Below are 21,415 nucleotides of genomic sequence, written 5' to 3'. Positions count from 1 at the left end.
CCCAGTCTTGGGGGAGGCATCTTAAACTTCAGACTAATAAACATCCAATCTTTCTTAAACAACTTTTTGGTCCAAACAATAAAATATTTTCTTTTAAAATCCATAAATCAAAAATTAAATCTTCAGCGTCTATCCAATTAAATCATGAATTTACCTTGACAGAATCGATCAAAGAGTTACACTGGGTTGTTTGCCATTACCTTCCCAGCACAAGTTCAGGCAACCTCAACATTCGCAGATGAATAAAACAATACGCCTATTTCAACGTCCATCCGAGGACATCATCAATTATCTGTGAATCGCCCCAAGTGATAAACATCATCAAATCAATTTTTAAAATCATTCCAAATCACGTTTCTACATTTAAATCAAAATCTTAGAAACATTTCTGACACGTCCTCAGAGCTTGCCCAGCACTTAAACCTGCCGGGTTGTGTAATTACAAATCATCACAATGCCAGCGAGAGCTCAACTCCCAAGACTTCACATTCCGAATATATCCCACATTCACAATTGTTATTTCAATTTATCCAAAATCCCTATGGTTTTTTAAAATAAAACTTCAACACTTTTTCCGAAATGGACTTCACTTTAAACAGATTCAGTAGAGAGGATGCGCCACAAACAACAAGCAACAAGGAACAGGAAGTTCTCTCCACATCCGGTGGGAAGAAAAAAAAGAAAAACTCTAAGACAGGCAAAACCCACAGTTTAGCATTACTCTGTCATGGCTTCAACACCCGCAAAACCCCATAAAATATCCTCCACGTCAATCACATCTCTTCATCATTTCAAAGTCATTGCCAATGGCATGCACACTTCGACACAATAGCCCAACCCTCTTGAATCTGCATATGAATCGAATTTCACAGCTAAAGCTTAAGACGAACACAGACTCAGTGGAGAGACATGCCACTTCCCCCCCCCCCCCACAGATCCAGTGGAGGGGGCGAGCTGCACAGTCGCAGCGCGTGACCTTCATGTTTATCAGCACCAAACCACAAACAGCCAGGCTGTTTTATTTCGACTCTCTGCCTGAAGTTTCTTTAGTTGTTAAAAATATCGTCAAAATCCCAACAGAACACGTTTCATTGCAGTGAATATTGGACTCGCACAAGTTTCATGTTTTTTTTTTTTACTCTCAGCAACACATGCATCTCAATGCAAATCACCAGCCACACACCCAGCCGGTCTATCGCATCCTGCATCCTACAAATTTCACAGGCGACTTTCCCACATTTGGGGAAATGGCAAGGGTCAACCCTCCCCCCTGTAGTGTAATGGGTAGGCCTCACCCTGAGAATACCGCCTTAACTAACTGATCGCGGTATCTCTCCTATGAGGTAAGTATCAATACAAACATATATCTCACGCGTCTTCTGCGCGGGAGGTGGCATGTCACTTCATCATGCTCATTTCATCTGACGACTCTTCTTCTCCAGCACTTTTCTAAAACAACGACAGTACTTATCGTTTACTTTTAAACAGATTCTCTCCGCTACCTCTTCTTTCTATCAATAAAATTATCTGACAATGAACTTTTCTTTGTTCGAAATGTGTTACCTGCTGAGAGCGGTGAATATTGTCTTTGCTCAAGCACTTGTCATTCCTCCAAGCACTGCCTCCGGCAGATTAAGCACCTCCGGTCACGAGCACCGCACAACGTCGGTTCGAATCTGAGTCACCAGGCGCCAACTGTTGTGGATTTTTCACCCACCCCGTTGTGATCGTTGAAGGATTATTCCTGGTTGATTGTGGAATCCTATTTGACTTCAGGCGGAGTTTAACGTTTATCCGATTTGGTTATAAAATCCTGCATAAAACCACCAACACTGATAACCGATGTCCACACAAGTCCTTTCTTTGTGAAGCAATTTATTTTCTAATTATCCACCATACACTTCTCACCCTCGTACAATGAACTTAAGAATCCCCATTTGTTGCAATATTATTTGGTTCTATTTCATTTATTCTTACTTTTAGTTAACAGTTAAACCAACCCGATTCGATTCACTTCCACATCACATCAGAGAGTTTTATTCTAACTTGGTACTTGGTCAGTTCCAAGGAGCACAAGCCACTGAGATTCTAATACTTCCTCAGATACTTGCACTGAAACAATTTTACATTTCAAAGCATTTTATACTTTCATGGGAGAGTGGTGGGGGCTATTCAACCCAGACTGCAAACGTGTCCTCGAGGCGAGAAGCCACTACGTACATTTTGAGGCAAAGCTTCGCTGTTATCAGCCCAGGTCACACCGCTCCAGACTAAGACATTTTGTCCACATTTAGGGCAAAAGTCTCTTGGCCAGAAAGGACAGCCAATTCAACTTGTAGCATAAAAGTTACATTTCTAAAACTCCATTTGTTACAATTTAGAATACATTAATATAAATTTTTCCCCACAAGAGATAGGGCCAAAAACGATATAGTACTGTATAGCATGATATTTCAAAAATGTATCGGGCCCGATATGTTCTCCTGGATCAGGCATTATGCGGCAGAGATATGTGCTCTACCGAGTGCCCTTCTAGTTTTTATTGTGATTGCTTTGTGTTTATTGACTAATTTCTACAATTTTTTCTCCCACACCATTTGCTTTTTAATAAATATACCTGATCTCTGGGTTCGAGTCTGCGAGGTCGAGTTGCCTCCTTTGATGGTTTAGGCTAGTTGTAGTGTAGGTTGGAGAGCCGGCTCAAACCGGTCTCTGGCCATGCTCGCGACTAATGGTTGCTCAGCTGGATTAGAAAGGTCGCGAGCACCTATTGGCACTTCCTTGGGTTAGTTCCATGGTCCAAGTTTTAAAGTTCAGTTTTGTGGATGGCCAGATGTTGTTTACTGACTGATGAGCATGGACACACACACGCACTTGTTGCGGGCTTTGTGGAGACATCTGAGGTTACCTTTGGTCGGATTTACTTTCCAGGCAGAGAAAGCAAGTTGTTTCAAGGCAACTGTCTCACCGGAGGATTCAATGTACCATGGGTGGGAGGAAGACTAGAATAATGGAATGAAAGATGAGATGAAAGGAATGAGAGAGAAAGAGAGAGAGAGAAAGAGAGAGAGAGAGAAAGAGAGAGAGAAAGAGAGAGAGAAAGAGAGAGAGAGAAAGAGAGAGAGAGAGAAAGAGAGAGAGAGAGAAAGAGAGAGAGAGAGAAAGAGAGAGAGAGAAAGAGAGAGACTCTGTGGATGAATTCCTAGGCCGAGTTAATATCAGGGGTGGCCAACATGGGAGACCAGTACTGAAAAGAGATGGCAGCTTGCGGTCCCTGCCAGTTTGCCTGAGTGAATTCCCAGACTCACCGGCACAGAGGTGGCTCCTTGTGAATAGCGAGAGAGTTGTTGACTCTCAAAAGTCAAAAGCACGTGATGAGTTTAACCAATTGGAGCAGAAAAATAACAGGAGACATTAAGAAGTAAGTTGGCCATGACCAAGTCCAAAAGGGAGGATTTGCCATTGATAGAAATCTAGGTCAGAATGTTCACAGATTTAGTCAGGCCCATGGAGTTTGCTGCAATGTTGTGGCTGGTGAGAGGTATCAACACCCAGCCAATTGGCATGATGACAATTTAAATCACCTTCTATGAGGAAGAGAGTGTTGGGATGGGTGGTTAAATGCTGGTCCATGTTGGCTGAGAGAGAAAGATGTAAATTGAGTTGTCACCGTTAGGAAGTCAGGACAACACACAAATAAGAGGTGGAAGAGGAGGGGAAGTCACAACCAAAGGTACTCCTGAGGGGTTGGATGAGCAAGAGCAGTACAAGGTCAGTGAGAAATGGAGTTATTGATGTTAAGTACAACTCCACCGCTGAGTCAGGGTTCAAGCCCATTGAACCAGAGGAGACAATAGCCAGGAAGAGATACTATGAAGTCAGGGACATCCTTTGGGAGGCAGGATTCTCTGAGACATGTGATGCCCCGTTTATCAGCAGTGGCCTGGATCGGGAAGTGTCAGGTTGGAGTAGCGGCCTGAGATGTTTTGAGGTCAGCGTCACAAAAAAAAATAACCCTTGCAGACCTTGTTCAACTATCTATTATAATGTGTTTCAATCAGTGATGTACTTATGTCTCCGACACTCCATCATCATTCGTACCACCATTTTATTTTATCCATATTTTCATGCATCTCATCTTTATGACGTCCAATTTTTTTTCTTTTGACAACGATGTTGATCGCCTCCGTGTGTGTGTGTGTGTGTGTGTGTGTGTGTGTGTGTGTGTGTGTGTGTGTGTGTGTGTGTGTGTGTGTGTGTGTGTGTGTGTGTGTGTGTGTGTGTGTGTGTGTGTGTGTGTGTGCGCGCGCGTGCGCGCGCGCATGCGTGCGTTTGCTTGTGTGTTTGTGTGTTGGTGTTTGTCTGTCCGCTCACCTCCAGCCCAAACCGCGCAACCGATCGTTCTGAAAATTTCAGACATTAATGTCATTGACCCTGAGACGGTCTCGCATTGAAGTTTCGTAAAATTTGGTCGAGCAAAAAAGTCTACATCGGTCAATTTGAGCCAAATTTTCTAAAATCCTCAAATTTCATCGGATTGACTTGAAAATTGAACAGGATTTGCACATCAGGTCATTAAATTTAACCACCTATTACTTTTGAGGTTATCATCGGTCAAAAGATCAACATAGGCCATAAGATCAACCAAAATAGGCCAAATTTTTAAATTGTTTATAAAATTGTCAATTTGCATCCAATTGATTGAAATTTGAAGAACATTTGCATAACAGGTCGCTAAACGCAACCACCAATTAATTTTGAGATCAACTTAGGCCAAAAGGGCAATTTGGGTCAAATTGGGACAAATTTTCTAAAATCCTTAATTTTCATCCGGTTGAGTTGAAATTTGAAAAGGATTTATATGTTAGATCAATGAATTCAACCACCTATTAATTTTGAGGTCAACATTGGCCAAAAGGTCAACATAGGCCAATTTTTTTAAATCCTCAATTTTTATTCAATTAACTTGAAATTTGAAGATCATTTTCATGTCAGGTCGCTGAATGCCAATACCTATTAATTTTGAGGTAAACATAGGCCAAAAGGTCAAAATAGGCCAAAAGGCCAATTTGGGCCAAATTTTCTAAATCCTCAATTTTTATCCAATTAACTGGAAATTTGAAGAGCATTTGCATATCAGGTCACTGAATTCAACCACCTATTGATTTTGAGGTGAACATTGGCCAAAAGGTCAAAATAGGCCAAATTTTCTAAAATCCTCAAGTTTCATCTGATTGACTTGAAATTTGAAGAGTATTTTCATGTCAGTTCACTGAATTCAACTACCAATTAATTTTAAGGTCAAAGGTCAACACATGCCTAATTTCTTAAATTGATAGATAGGGGCAAAAACTAAATCTATCACGAAATCACCAAAAAGTTGTGGATGAGTTATGACAAAACAAGGTGGATGAATTGGATAGGTGACAAGAACAAGCGGATTGGATTTTTGTTCGGATCCAGTCCATTACTGGGATACAAAACGTGAACTGTTCCACCTGGCAGAGGTATGTGCTCTACCAAGTGCCATTCTACTTTGTGCTGTTTTGCCAAGTTGTCACTCTATGAATGATTTTTCATATTTCTCCTTTTGAAAAGCAATAAAGCAGAGAGCATTATCATTTCATGTGCAACCTGTGGTTGCTGGTTTGCATCATTGCTGGGAGTGCAGATATGCTGCTGATAGTTGGGCTGGTTGGGGCAAGAATTTGTAATTTGTTGAGGATGCCAGCACATACTCGATTACTCTTTGCAAATGACACGATGGGGTAATTAATGTCCACTGACTAATGTAGGCAGACTGGACACCTGATTAACATCCATCCGAGGGACGGCACACACATTGATGAATCGCTCTGCCTGTGAAACACCAGGATGACAGTTTATAGCTGAATCGGGAATCAAACCCAGGCTAGACAGCTTCGAGGCATGTGCATACCTCTAAGTCATCCTGCCAGCCTAACAAACAGCACATAATCCTCCACTGTTGGGTGTATGAACTATGAAATTACATTGGGCATCGGTGAGTCATTCGTCCAAACGGCATAATCGCACCTTGGCAGCTCATGAGGAAGAATGCTCAAGATGCAAGAGAGGGAGTTATTCCCCTGAGAATGGCATGTTTTGCAATGCCAAATGAGTGACACATACCATGAATCATGATCTCCCAAATAATGAAAATCACATTGGATTATATTCCATTGCTATCCGTGTGCAGGAAAGGTGTACCATAAAAAAAAACCAGGGAAGAGGTGGCCTGTGACATGTATCCAATGTACTGCAAGTGAGGTAGAGTTCATTTTCAGTCATTGTACAATTGTAATCTTGGCAATATTCCAACTGGTTGTAAGTTACACTTTGTATAAACGTCTTTCAAGAGCAGGAGTCAGGTGCCGAGCGTGGAATATACATTAATTCACCTTTTAAAGCATAAGTGCTCCTTGGAGTGCCTTAAAAATAATGCTGTGTTTGAACTTTGTGCAATTATAGACACATCATTACTGGCTGCTCTAATGGCTGAGATGTGATCGTGCGGTAAATAATGTGCAAAACATCTGTTTTACACAGTGGGTGTCCCTTAAGTGTAAAATCAGGCAAGTTAATGTAGCTTTACTAAAAGCGAACCGTGGTCAATAACCTGTGTAAGAGGTAATTCCATCCTATTACTCAATTCATATTTTGCTTTGCTATGATTTTCTTGTCTTCAAAGACCTTGAGATTTTAATTTTTTTATGTGACCAGAATGAACATTGTGCACTGAACTCGGGTGAATTGCACGCTTTGAAAGTTCTTGGAACTCCGAAGAAAATAATATTTCGTATTTTTTCTGCTGCTTGCAATGCTGAGAGCATGGGGGCCGCAGTAGGCCTGCCTAGTAGGTCATGGCTGGGAGAGGAAGGAGGGGAGACAAGGAGGGGGGGCTGTTTTTGCAGAGAAGGTTAAAAGGTCTGGTTTTGAAGTGAGCAAGTGAAATGCTGAGCAAACGTTCATGCAGGCTCGCACCACTGCCAAAGCTCGTATTTTAATGAAATAGATTTTCTAAACAGGTGGTGCATATAGACCGACTCACACGAGGTATGGCACAGTGCGGAAGGAAACGCTTTGGTGATTGCTGACAAAGCATGAGTTGGGGGCCATGGATTTTGGTTCAAGCAGGGATCTGGAGGTTTGCAATATTGACGCAGCGAATACATACACAACAGGACTGCATGCAACATGAGCATAACACACCCAGAATACATTATCCATACGTGCACACACTTTCGAATAAATCACTGGACTTCTCAATACGATGATGCTCCACTTTAATAACTTTTTACATGGAGTCACAGACGACGTCAGCTTACGTGAAAAAGACACATGCACACATATACATGTTATATAATATGTACATGCAGTGCCTTCAGAAAGTATTCACACCCCTCAACTTCAGTCACATTTTGTTGCGGTATAGCTTGAACTTAAAATGGATTACATTTTAATTTTTTGAAACCGCTCTTCACAAAATACCCCATGATGACAAGGTGAAAACGTGTTCTTAGAATTTTTTTACAAATTAATTTAAAACGGAAACCTGAAATGTTTTGCATCAATAAGAATTCAACTCCTTTGCGATGACACTCCAAAATGAGCTCAAGTGCATCTAATTTCCTTTGATCATCCTTGAGATGTCTCCACAACTTGATTGGAGTCCACCTGTGGCCAATTCAATGGAATGGACATGATTTAGAAAGAAACACACCTTTCTCTATGAGGTCCCACAGGTGACAGTGCATATCAGAGCAGAAACTCTCCCATGAAGTCCAAGGAACTGTGCGTAGAACCCTGAGATGGAATTGTGCGAAGGCAAAGATCTTGGGAAGGGTACACAGCAATTTCTAGTGTTGAAAGTTCCCAAGAGCACAGTGAGCTCCATCATTAGGAAATTGAAAGAATATCGAACTCCCCAGACTCTTCCTCGGGCTAGCCATCCGACCAAACTGAGCAACCGGGCAAGAAGGACTTTGGTCAGGGAGGCGATCAAAAACCAATGACCACTCTGAGAGAACTACAGAGTTCCTTGGTTGAAATGGGAGAACTTGCTGGAGGGACAATAGTCTCTGCAGCACTTCACAAATCTAGGCTTCATGGGAAAGCGGCCAGATGGAAGCCACTTCTGAGAAGAAGGCACATGGCAACATGCCTGGAGTTTGCAAAAAGGAATGTGAAAGACTCCAAGAGCGAGTCAAAAGATTCTGCGGTCTGCTGAGATGGAAATTGAACTCTTTGGCCTGAGTGCAAAGCGCTATGTCTGGTGGAAACTGAGCACAGCTCATCACCCTTCGAACACCATCCCTACGGTGAAGCATGGTGGTGGTAGCATCACATGGGGATGCTTTTCAGCACCAGGGACTGCGAGACGTGTAAGGATAGAGGGAACAATGAATGGAGACAAATACAGGTAAACCCTTGAGGAGAACCTGCTTCAGAGTGAAAAAAAAAACCTTAGAGTGATGAAGATTTATGTTCCAACAAGACAATGACCCCAAGCATACAGCCAAAGAAACACTGGAATGGCTTCAGAACAGGAATGTGAAAGTCCTGAGTTGTCCAACCAAAGTCCAGGACGTGAATCCCATTGAGAATCTATGGAAAGATTTGAAGATTGCTGTTCATGGACGCTCTTCATCCAACTTGACAAAGCTTGAGCAAATCTGACAGAGCTTGAGCAAAAGTGCAAAAAAAATCCCCAAATCCAGATGTGCAAAGCTAATGCAGACATACATACAAGAAGATTCACAGCTGTAATCACTGCCAAAGGTGCTTCTTCAAAGTATTAACTCAGAGGGTTGAATACTTATTTACGCAACACATTTCAGCTTTTCATTAATTTATAAGAAATTCTAAAAATATGTTTTCACCTTGTCATTATGGGCCATTTTGTGTAGAAGAGTGACAATTTTTTTTTCTTCAATCCATTTTTAATTGGTCTCGCTTGGTTGAATCCACATTTTCATTCGATTTCTTTTTGTCATAAAATGATTAATGTTCTATATGTTTTCAAATTTTTGGTTGTGTGCACTAGCCCAGAGACAAAGCAACTTTTTCATGTTAGAATCACCATCTTGGCTTCAACACTTATCAAGTTAGGTCGGGCTACAGTTTTCCATTGCTTTTCGAGGGGAAGAAGCAGAAGAAGAAGTACAAATTGGAAATTTAGCTATCTCTCATTGTGGTACTTTAGTGATGGATGGTGTTTAAATGCTTATGACTTCACTCTATAGTAGTTTATGAGCATATATAGTAGTTTATAGTAGTCATTGTGTACACATTTGAATGGGTGGCCATATCTCTGATTTAATTCACCTTTTTAACATTGACATTCGTCCATGCTGATTGTGGCCTGCCGGTGTGAGAGCAGTCACATATATCGGTATGTTCAACTCCTGTAGACGTTATCTGCTTGGCCCATCGACCACCTGTGCTGCGGTCCACAGGATCGTCCCCATACACCTTCTGTCGTCATTTGTGGATGCTTTCAATAGGCTCCTTTTAACACACCAACAATTCAATAACAACATGCAAGCATTGGTTACAAGATGTTTAACGTATCAGGAATAAATGGCCTCGGCCGAATAAATAGGACTTTGTCAGTCATAGTACATTTCAAATGTAATATTGTATTTTAAAATTGTCCATAACCTGGTTGGTGATCATACTGAAATATGCAATTTGCTGTCTTTCTGTCTGTCTGACTGTGATACATTCAGTTGTTACTTATCCAAACTCAACCAAACTTGACAGGAGGACCAAGGGTTACATGATGGAGGTTGGAGCAACTTCATTCGCCCCCTCCCTCTCCCCTCTTTAATGGGATTTTCCACCTTCAGTGTTAAGGTGAAGAGACAGCTGGTTGTGGAGTTTTTCCAAGGGCGTTTCTAAGAACAAAAAAATAACTCGAAAGTTCAGAGAACATGATACTCTGCGTAATGTCACTTCAATTTTAATGAAAATAATGATTTTTAGCAATTTTTTTTTAAATCCGAAAGTTTAGTGCTGTTGAAGTAGTCCAGCAGCAGTCCCAAACACCACCCCCATTGAAGTTGTCTTTAAATTGAAGTATGAAAAACTGGAGATTCTTCGAAGTGTTATGACAGACGATTTGTGTTCTCTAGTGTTCAAGTTTATACAGCAATAAAATTTCAATAAAACAAAGATTGTACAACTCGTATAAATTAATTAATTCCGGAATTTAGTTCCATTTCCCACGGCGGCTATAACACCACGTCATCCTACACATTACATTAGTTATTTGTGCCTGTCGTTTGTGTCCTTTATAACGTCCTTAAAAACAACGAGTATCCTGTTTGGAATGATTTTCAATTTTGTTTCATTGCCAGGCAAACAGAGTAAAAAAAATATTATCTCACTCCTCTCTGCTCATGTGTGATCAAGACAACTTCAGAGACAAAGTACAGTAAAACGAAAGATTTGTCTTCCTATTCATGTTCCGAATCATGTTCAAAATATTTCATTTAAATCGGTTGTTCCTAAGTCATAAACTGACGAGCATAAACTGATGATCATAAACTGATGAGAAAGATGGACGGACAGACAGACATGAACCAATTGCTTCACCCTCTTTTCGCTTTATGTGCTTGGGGTATAACTACAACAATAATGACAATAGCATAACATTAATGTGATTACAAAACAATATTAATTCTAATAATAACCCAACTCCCCTATCCCCAAGGGTTTTTTTTCTTTGAGAAACATTGTGTTAACATGTATAGATAGCTTAACATGGCATTTTATGGGGCACCCTCATGCCTGGTGCCTGGTGTTGGCTTAATGGTTAGGGGGTTGGGCTTTGGATCCGAGGGTCCGGAGTGCAAATCCTGCTCAGCTGTTGAATTAATACCAGGTGGGGATAACTCGTCCTGTCATCCTTCCAAGGTCGGCAAAATGAGTGCCAGCTTGCTGGTATACTGTGTCGGAGTGGCGACCCGTCCAGGATTGTGCCCAATAGCCAAGGAGACTGCTTCGGCAGCACCAACGCTCTGCACGGAGTATGGTCCCAATCTCCTCCTCCTCCCCACAAGAAGTAAAAAATATGAGAAACCACAAACACGAATGATCACCTTTTTAAATAGTCATTACGAGGGAGGAAACCTGACGTTCTTGAGGCTTTATATGCTTATCGCTTCCCCCACAGACTAACGGACCCAAGCCTAAATCTACGCTAATCTATATACCGTATCTCAGAGAGGATAATAACATGAACCTTCCTGTCACTCACATCGGGAGTGAGTGCACTAGTGCAGTCTTCTTCTTGCATATGGCAGCTGGGCTGCCAGGTAGCTAGCATTTTGTTGGGGCGCGACTATGCTGCTGATGCTGTGCTCCTATATCAGTACACTGGTACTCATTTTCTGCCAACCTCGGAAGGATGACAGGCTGAGTCAACCCCACCTGGTGTTAAATCAGCAGCCAACGGGGCTCGAACTCGGGACCCCAAGATCCCAAGCCAGCCACCCCAACCACTATGTTAACACCAGGCTTAACTAGTGCAGTAAAATATGTTAACTCGACTGTATTCAATGTGAGAGACTTGCTGCAACGATATGATTTTAGGGTGCTTTCAAGAAGGACCTTGTAATTAGTGTAACAGAGTATTTATCACTGTATAATGAGTAGTGAAATTAGGAGCGCTGTGCATAAAGAAATCCATAATGAGTATTGATACGTTTTAAGTGTGCCCATGAAACCAGCACAGAAATCATGCATAAAATGGCACCTCCGCTCAGCTGCGGATCAGCTCAATATCGTATGGATTTCGTTTGAAGGATAATTATCTAAGTCATCAGTCACAGGAGCACGATTAGGTAAAATAGCAACATTACCAACTTCATCATCATTTCTAGCCCGTAATCTGACCATCCTTTAAATCTGTTGTGTGACCTTTACCTTGATAGAACGAACACAATGTCCCAGCCTATAATGATTTTATCATGAGTGTAATGCTTCTTGACATGTGACTTTAAATAACGCAGGGCCAAAGAAAGCAGAACATTTAAATGCCTGTGGTTTAAATAAAAGATTTCTATATAAAACGTGATTTATTGAGTGTGCAAATGACGTGCACTGAAGTGGAGGCAAGGGTTCTCGGCTGCGTTATTTATTGGGGATATTGAGTTGGTCTCCACATTTCATAGCTAATGGCTTTTCTATTGGCCCGGCTTGGTGCTAGACCTGTGCCGTGGGCCTGTGCTTTTCTCTTGGTCCAGTTTGGTACCAGGCCCAAGTCTGGAGCCTGTGCTTTTCTATTGGTCCAGTTTGGTACCAGGCCCAAGTCTGGGGCCTGTGCTTTTCTATTGGTTCAGTTTGGTACCAGGCCCAAGTCTGGAGTCTGTGCTTTTCTATTGGTCCAGTTTGGTACCAGGCGCAAGTCTGGGGCCTGTGCTTTTCTATTGGTCCAGTTTGGTACCAGGCGCAAGTCTGGGGCCTGTGCTTTTCTATTGGTCCAGTTTGTTACCAGGCCCAAGTCTGGAGTCTGTGCTTTTCTATTGGTCCAGTTTGGTACCAGGCCCAAGTCAGGAGCCTGTGCTTTTCTATTGGTCCAGTTTGGTACCAGGCCCAAGTCTGGAGCCTGTGCTTTTCTATTGGTCCAGTTTGGTACCAGGCCCAAGTCTGGGACCTGTGTTTTTCTATTGGTCCAGTTTGGTACCAGGCCCAAGTCTGGAGTCTGTGCTTTTCTATTGGTCCAGTTTAGTACCGGGCCCAAGTCTGTGGCCTGTGCTTTTCTATTGGTCCAGGTGATTGACATTTATCTGTGCGTTGGATCGATTCTCGCTTCATTTAGCCACCCGAGTACTGCTTTGAACCTGTACTTTTTAGTGGCCGAGTTAATAGACATTAACTTATACCTTGGGTCGATTCTTGTTTCTTTTACTCGGCCATTTGTGCTGCCCTGGACCTATACTTTTTCTATTGGCTCAACTTGGTGAGGAAGAGAACCACCCTCGAAGCCTCAACTTGCATCTTGCTTTCTCCCAAGAATACCAAATGAATTATTGTGGCACATATATAACAGTTTAGTTGTAGACTGATAGATGTTATTGATATAGTTCAGTTTGTTTTGTTACATCCTGATCCATTCACAGTATTCTACCTCTTCCCCAAGCCTTCACTTTTGAATTGACTAATCATTTTTGGTGAAAACTTGGCTCTTATGTTCAGGAGAGATGACAGGATTATCATCACGTCACTAAGTGCTTTATTTTTATTGGTCTTTCCCAGCAGTTCATGATGAAACAAAATTGCCTTTGTGGTCTTTTCAATAGTTCAAACGAGCAGTTAATGGATTTTGTGAGAGTTTACAATTTGGACCATGTTTCTTTGCTGGAAAAACAAAAGGACAGATTTAACATATGTAAAACGAATAACACGTGTGACATTCAAAAGGTTCTACAAATGAAATACAATAATCCAAGACAGACTAGAAAAAAAAGGTAGAATGTGGGATATAACATCCTATAACTGCATAGCAAATACCACCCGTCGCTTCGCTGATGGGAATACTGTGAGAGGAGGTGGGGGGGGAGAAGAGGGAGGAGGGAGGGGGAGCAATGAGGGGTTGAGTAGTGAGGAGGGATGGGGGAAGGGAAAGCAGCATGAGGGGAGGGGAAGGTAAAGCAGCATGAGGGCAGGGGAAGGGAAAGCAGCATGAGGGGAGGGGAAGGGAAAGCAGCATGAGGTGGGGAGGGGGAAGGGAAAGCAGCATGAGGGGAGGGGAAGGGAAAGCAGCATGAGGGGAGGGGTAGGGAAAGCAGCATGAGGGGAGGGGAAGGGAAAGCAGCATGAGGGGGGGGGAAAGGGAAAGCAGTGCACCAGGACGTTATCGGGGCGAAAGTACTTTCAATTGTTGATTATGAAAGAGAACCTGTTGCTGTTGCAGACTTTGGTTCCTCTGAATCCACATTCTGAACCACCACTAATAGGTATTCTCTCTATGTTTGGTTTTCAAATGTTTAAGAATATTATACACATTACAGTCATGAGCAATGTCTATTGAACAAAGTGAGCAATAAACTTTCGGAGGGTTTTCTTTAACCTTCCCAAATTAGTTCCAAACTGCACCTCTGAACATTTTGAATGATATGTTGTCAAAACTTTATCAGTCAATGTATTGTCTATCCATCCATCAGCAAAGCAATCAGCATGCTTTACTACTGGCCAACTACAAATACTTTGCCATTCATTTAAAACGCACAGGTCTTTGAGTTGTGTTTAGTTTGCAAGTGACTTGCTTTGCTGGTGTATTGCAAATGGGACTCACCAGGGGCGTATTCCTTCCACGGTTGGAATCGAGTACAGTACTTTAGAATTGATTCTGCCCACCACTACTAAGCACTCAAGCAAGCACCCAAATGGAACGGTTGACAAGGAGTGGCTGGCTGGGTCACATTATATACCTTCCGGAGACGCCAGGAGTATAAAACAATGTGCGAATTGGACAAACGAGTTGAGTACCCACCCGACGAGCAATCTTGTTCCAAGCATGCAACACGTTTTTCTGATGCACACCTTTATTTGGGCGGTGCATATGCAACTGACAGCTCTGTGGAGGCAAAAAAAACAACAAAAAAAACTCAGGTTACGTGCATGAAGCAAAAACATACCTACTGCTTACAATTCAAAACATGTCACAGCACTGGAAAATGTGGGGACAGGAATAGTGCACTGTAAAGGGTGGGGACTGGTAACACCCTCTCCCACCTGGAGGCGGTGCCACACGATACACATTTACATCGAGAATTTGCCTCCCACCCTCCACCCTGCCCCACTCCCTCAAGACCACGGGCAAAGACAAAAACACCGCTCTACATTAATTGGGGTCATGCTGATCATATGTAGCAAGTCTGGATGGAATCAGCTCAGAACTGGAGGAGGAGTAGTGCAACAAACAAACACACACAAACACCAGTCCGTTAATTACAGTGAGAATGAACACTTTTTGTTAGCATTTGGAACTGCTGCTAAATTCAACTGAGCAGTATAAATTTTGAAATTCGGTTCAAGTTTAGAGATCCCTGAGCTTATTGCATTTCAGCTGTAATGCTCATAACCATCCAGAGAGTTGTGTGGGGATGGACGAGGGGAGGGGGAGGGGAGAGGGTGTGAGGAGTTAGGTGTGGAGTGAGGAGAAGGGAAGTCAGATGTGCGGAGGAGCATTAATTACGATTTATACTGTGTCATGAAAATGATTCTCCATAGAATAACAGCGAAGATGGAAACAAAGTAATGTCTGAAATCCATTTTCTACCGGTCATACAAAAAACACCAGCCAAAGATAAATACTGTCCGGAGACGAACAGCACTGGGAAGCATCTGGAGATGACAGCGACAGGAGACGGACAGTGCCCGGACGCGTCCGGAGACGGACAGTGATGGGAGACGGACAGCGCCTGGACGCGTCCGGAGACGGACAGCGACGGGAGATGTACAGTGCCTGGAGACAGACAGCGACAGGAGACTGACAGTGACCGGACACGTCCAGAGACAGACAGTGATGGGAGATGGACAGTGCCCGGACACGTCCGGAGACGGACAGCGACGGGAGATGGGCAGCGCCCGGAGATGACAGCACCCATAAACGGACAGCGCCCGGAGACAGACAGCGACAGGAGATGGACAGTGCCCGGACGCGTCTGGAGAGGGACAGCGATGGGAGATGGACAGCGATGGGAGACGGACAGCGACGGGAGATGGACAGTGCCTGGAGACAGACAGCGACAGGAGACGGACAGTGCCCGGACGCGTCCGGAGACGGACAGCGATGGGAGATGGACAGCGCCCGGACGCGTCCGGAGACGGACAGCGACGGGAGACGGACAGTGCCCGGATGCGTCCGGAGACGGACAGCACCCCGGACGCGTCCGGAGACGGACAGAGCAGGGACGAGTCCGGAGACAGACAGCGCCCAGAGACAGACAGCACCCCAGATGCGTCCGGAGATGGACAGCGCAAGGACACGTCCGGAGATGGACAGCGCCCGGAGACAGACAGCACCCCGGACGCGTCCAGAGATGGACAGCGCAAGGACACGTCCGGAGATGGAAAGCGCTGGGACATGTCTGTAGATGGACAGCGCCCGGAGATGGACAGCGCCGGGACGCATCTGGAGACGGAGTGCGTCAGGACACATCCGGAGACGGACAGCGCCGGGATGTGTCTGGACACGGACAGTGCCCGGAGATGGACATCGCTGGGATGTGTCCGGAGATGGACAGCGCTGGGACGCGTCCGGAGACGGATACTGCCCAGACACATTTTTCAGAAAATCTGAGAGATCATTCATGAAAACCAGAAAAAGCACAGGGCCATGAATTGTGCTTTGAGGAACTCCAGCCTGGATGGGAAGAGGGGATGAAAGAATTCCATGAAGAGCTACGCGTTGACTGTCAAAGGAGAGGAAGTCTGTGAGCCTTCAGTGGAGATTGCCTTGGATACCATGGGAAGAGAGTTTGGTGAGCAGTGTGGTATACCAAACCATATGGAAATCTCATGTGATGTCTCGTGAGATGGCTCTGTTCTCATTTTTGGCATTAATGACCTCCAGCCATTGTTGGGAAAGCAGAAGTAGCATGTCCAGGGATGAGTGACCTGGTCTAAATCCAAATTGATGGTCGAAAATCAAGCCATTTGAGAAGGAGAACAGACTCGGCGTCAGAACAAATCAAATTGGGGGGCATTAGGGTAACTGCGGAGGGGGGGAGGGTGGGGGGCACAAACTGCCATTTGAGAACTAAATCTATGATGTAAATGCTTGATAATAAGAGTTTGCCAGCAACAACCAACACACCAACCCAGTTCCAATTTATAAACATGTTGCAGAGTCTCTCTCTTACACGCATACACGCGCGCACGCACGCACGCACGCACGCACGCACGCACGCACGCACACACACACACACACACACACACACACACACACACACACACACACACACACCAAAGTTTGGTGCAAAAGTCTTGGCCTGCAGGTGGGGCACAATAACCCATTTGTGAGGCATGGCCCACGAATGTCCCCCTCCCCCCATGACGCTGACCCTGAAGGGGAAGGATTTGATGTTGGAAGCGATGATAGATTCCATGACCTAGCTGATGATTGGGAGCAGGCTCATTGGTCAGCAGTTGCAGGGATCAGTTTTTGCACATGTTTTTTATGCAGTGTGGTAATGTTTGCACAGAGAGAGGGTGAGCAAAAGCAGCAGAGCAGGTTTTTGGAGCACGAAGGGTGAGGCCATCTCGACCAGTTGCAGAATTTCAGTCGAGGTTTGACAGCAAGCTCTCCACCTTGTTAGGAGAAAGGACACGGAGTCCAGGAACAGCTGGTTTCCTGGACCTGGTAAAATTTCCTGGTAAACAAGGTTTACAAGCAAACACGGAGTTTAGGCATTTGGCCTCTTCACGTGCAGTGTTAGCTGTGTGGCCATTTGAGGTAATGGAGGGGATGGACGGGGACCATACACCAGAAACAGACTTAACTATACACCACCAGGATTTGGAGGAGGGAGACAGGTTTGAGAGTTCAGACTTGAGATGATAAAGATGTTGTTTTCTAGCTCTCCTCAAGGAAGACACACACTTGTTCTGAGATTTGTGGAAGGAACTGAAATTGGCTTCAGGAGGATTTGCCTTCAATGAGGCGAAGGCAAGATGTTTCATGACAACAGCCTCACCACAAGTTTCAGTGTACCATGGGTGGGAAGCAGGGTAGGACAACTGAAGATGATATGGAATGAATCTGTCCATGAGAGAGAGAGAGCAAGTTTCTTTGAAAAAAATTCCCAGGATGAGCTGATTTCGGTGAGAGGAGAAATGGGAGACCAGTCTAGAAGTTTGATGGCTGCCTGAAGACCCTGACAGTCGGTCTGAGTGAAATTGCAGACTTGTCAGTGCTGAGGTGGTTCTCTAATAACAGCCAGAGAGATGACCGCTTTAACAAGCATCTAGTCAGATGAACCGATTGTAACAGAAGAAGAACAGCAGATATTTTCTGGGAAATTGGTCAAAATCAAATCCAGAACAGACGGAGTACCATTGGCTGAGATCCGGGTCGGGAAGTTGACAGATTGAGTCAGTCCTGATGAGTCACAAAAATCCTTTGCTCACTTGCCACGGCAGGTCAGAGAGGTACCCACACCCAGCCATCTGGCATGATAACAATTGAAGTCACCACTTCTCAAGACGAGAGAGTTGGGATGAGTGGATCCAAGTTGGTCCATAATTTCGGCGAGCGAGTTGTAAATGGAGTCATCAGTGTTTGGTGGACGGTACAGCACACACATAAACAAGAGGTGGGAGCAGAGGGGAAACCGTAGCCAGAGGTATTCCTGGGGGTGTGGAGGAGTGAGGGCAGTGCATGGAGAGTGAGCAATAGAGTTTGTAATAAAGAGACGAACTCCGCCATCAGGACGAGGTTCAGGTCTATCATTCTGAGAATGGAGTAACCAGGGAGAGAAACGAAGGCGTCAGAAACATCTTGAAGGAGGGAAGTTTCCATAAAGCAGATGTCAGGTTTGTCAGTAGCAATCTGTACAGAGAGATCAGTCAGGTTAAAGCAAAGGCCCTAGATGTTTGAGGTCCACACTGTCAAGGAAGAGGGAGGGAGGAGGCTTTGGGTGCAGGGGAGGGGAGGGGGAGTGAAGTGTGAGGGAGGAGAGGTGAAGGTAGTGAGAGTTATTGACAGTTGATGAGAGATTGTGGAAGAGCTACAGGAGAGGGTCAGATGGAGAGGAGGACAAAGGGCTTGGTGGTGAAGAGATGAGTTGCAGTGGGGAGTAATAAGAAAGGGGGCAAAGGCAGGTGGGAGATTGGAGGTGGTGGAGGAATGTGCTGCAAAGAGAGAGTTTGGGGGAAGGAGGCAGTTTTGTAGATGTAAGGGTGGCTTTGAGAAGGGGGAGTGAGGGGTGAGATTTGAAATGGATGGGTGAGGGGAGAAATTAGGGAGAAAGGTGAGGGGGAGAAACTGGGCGAAGAGGGGAAGTTGAAGCAATGTAAGACACTGTTTTTTGGGGGGGGGGTTGAAGATTAGGAAAGAGTGGGGAAGAGTCAAGGAAAAATTTAAAGAAAAGGTCGTGAAGTTGAGCAGTGAAAACCTTCATGATCAGAGTGGGATTGGCAAGAAAGAGGGGGGGGGGGATAAAGAAGTAGAAGTGTCGGTACAGGAAGCCATGTGGTTATATGGGATAACAGGTGAGAAGCGAAACGATTTTTTTTCTTGTATTTTTTTATATTTTAAGAAATGAAACAGAGGGTATAATTGGGAGGGATAGAAGGAGGGTGGAGGGAAAGGTGGAGAAAATATCCACAATTCAGAATCAGCAATGACAGGAATGTTCAGCTTGTTGGCAACTCGAATGGCAATAGGGGCGCAGCCCGGTAGTATTGAAGGAATCGAGTTACCCCAAGTTTCCAAGGTTTACCTTCTCATTCTGTATTACACTCCTTCAGCACCCTATTAACCCTTTCCACATGACTGTTCGCTTGGGGGTAGTAGACGCTCGAGCGAATTTGCCGTATTCTCTCTTCCAAAACTGCGACAAGGGGGTGGACGTGTATTTCGGCTTATTGTCACGAACAATCCAGTGGGGATTCACTTCTCGACTGATAACTGAGAACAGGGAAGCAGTAACGACTTCTGTAATCGACCAGGGTGATAGCACAGTGGCAATCCCATGTGCCAACTTTGAATGGTCCAACAAGGTCTATTGCAACTTTGTGCCATGGTCTTTCAAGCAGTTCGACTGGCTGAACGGAGCAGGCAAGGTTTTTGCCATTTTGTCACCGTTGGCAGGGCACAAAAGATGATATAATGGATTGGACAAGACAGTTCACCTGTGGCCACCAGTATAGGCCAAGGAAATGACCCTTAGTGCGCACAATCCCCTGGTGACTTTCATGTGCATTGTTAACCAGTGTGGTGCAAAAGGACGGCCGTACGATCAAACAAGTCCCTCACATCACGTATGCATTGTCCACAGCCAGTTCATGACGGACAGCGAAGAATGAATCAAGCTCAGGCGCAACTGCTTCCCTCGAGTTTGGCCAGCCTTTCCTAGAGGGGCAACGCAGCAGAAAGCTCAGGCTAAGTTTCACAGTCAGCAGAGAACTCGGTTATACAGTCAGGGCAGGCGAACTAGCAGCAATCGGCTCAGGTTCGTCCTCCGCAACACAAGTGGTGAGTAGAGGCAGTTTGGATAGACAGTCGGCAGTGAAATTTCGGTTTCAAGCGCGATACGTCACATCTTAAGAGAAGCAAGGTAGTCGAGCCGGCCATACCGATTCGCAGTCCTGCACGACCAATACCTTTTGTAGCCAGCAACATGGTGGTCAGTTGCAAGGGTGAAGCGATGTCACCAGAGGAACGTAGTCCACTTTTTCCACAGGCTAGACCTTCCTTCTCAACTGTCCAGTATTTCCTTTTGGCAGGAGCTAGTGTGCGGGAAGCAAAAACCATTGCGCACTCAGTATTGTCCGAGTGCAGCTGAGTGAACACTCTCCCCAACCCGTGGTCAGATGCATCCGTTGAGAATGAACGTGGCCAGGCTTGGATCAAAAAAGAGCAAGAGTATCACCCTCAACAATCAGTGTCGTTAAAGCAGTGAAACTCCACTCAGCTTCAGCAGTCCGGGTAACCGTCTCTCGAGTGAAGAGGAGTAAACTTAAAGCGACGTTCCACATATCAAAGGTTCCACATATCAACAATCATGTTCAAAAAACACTTAAAAAGAAAAAAAAAAACTTTCATTTCAGTCGAGAGTGAATATAATCAAGTGATTACATCGTTTTCAGATGCTGTAGATGAAAGTAAAGTACTGGGTACATACTGTGCTTCCTTCGGCCAGCACTCGTGACTCCTTTAAGCCGATTCATGAAAGAATGTCTGCCAGGCCTTCGGAACTTTTAACTTCAACAGTATTTCATGAGGCACATGAGGGTTCATTGAATAAATGTCAAGACTTCTCGGAGGATCAATGGTAACTCGCATTGACATTTCACTGCCTTTGTCTCATTAGTGCTGTTTAACCCCAAAGTCCCAGATGAATATCATGTCATGGTGAATCTGTGTGAAGACCCAGAAATGTTTGCTCTTCCTTAAATCCTCTGGTCCAAGCTCCTCTTTGGCTACATCTAGAAATTTTCATCAGTTATCTCTGCCCACTTTGTGTCGTCTCTGTCTTCGGTTCTTGGCAAACATATGATGGGCTTGAAATGTTACGACCTCTCCATTATATTAATAATAATAATTCTCATTACAAACATTCCGTATTTGGGTTCGTCAGGATGTGATTTTGTCAATATTGTATAAGGTAAAGCTGCAAATAATTTATAAATCATACCACTGGCTTTAAAGTGCTGGTTTTAC

The 21,415-nt window shown here is 44.4% G+C and overlaps 1 non-coding gene across 1 annotated transcript; it reads right to left on the bottom strand.

Annotated features, from left to right (window-relative positions):
• Window positions 1-1,186: 1,186 nt before the first annotated feature.
• Window positions 1,187-1,351, bottom strand: LOC147022623 (U1 spliceosomal RNA). Its single transcript, XR_015060569.1, has one exon. It is a non-coding gene; the product is annotated as a U1 spliceosomal RNA (small nuclear RNA).
• Between the last annotated feature and the right edge of the window lie 20,064 nt (window positions 1,352-21,415).

The sequence above is a fragment of the Eptatretus burgeri genome, chromosome 7 (assembly GCF_056783735.1).
Source record: "Eptatretus burgeri isolate ZD-2024b chromosome 7, Ebu_testis_v1, whole genome shotgun sequence".
NCBI classification, from domain to species: Eukaryota; Metazoa; Chordata; class Myxini; order Myxiniformes; family Myxinidae; genus Eptatretus; species Eptatretus burgeri.
This window is presented reverse-complemented; position numbering and strand designations above follow the sequence as displayed.